We start from the raw sequence: 555 nt of genomic DNA on the forward strand, positions 1-555 counted from the left end.
GATTTTCTCCCTGTCCACGTCTCTCTCTCAGCAAAGGGACCAAGAGAGTAAAGTAACAATTCACAAATATATGTGATGGTTTGATACAGTTTTTAATGTCAGAAGAAAAACCTGTTGTCTTAGTAATAATGAAAGAAATGGAAGCCTAACTAAATTAGGCTTGTAGGAGAACAATATTTCAAAAGTCCACCTTCCAAACCAAAAAGTGAAGGTGGGTAGCGTGCAATTTGTGTTTACTAAATGCAACTTAATTTGTTTGTTTTAGTACTCCATTATTGTGAAATAAATTACTTCAAAATGTACTGGCTGAAAACAACACATGCCCACCCTCAAATGGAGTAGATCACACAAGGGCTTGAAGACCAGGATGCAGGGATCCTTGTAGGCTACTTACCAGAATTTTTTCATTTTAAACGTAAATATTTTAAATAGAAAATACATTCTCATGGTTTAAAATTCAAAATGTACAAGAATGTATATAGTAAGAAGACTTCTTCATATCCCTGTCAGTCAGTCCCCTCCTTGAGCAAATTGTCAACATTTTCTTGTTTATCC

Source organism: Chlorocebus sabaeus, chromosome 15, assembly GCF_047675955.1.
Source record: "Chlorocebus sabaeus isolate Y175 chromosome 15, mChlSab1.0.hap1, whole genome shotgun sequence".
NCBI classification, from domain to species: Eukaryota; Metazoa; Chordata; class Mammalia; order Primates; family Cercopithecidae; genus Chlorocebus; species Chlorocebus sabaeus.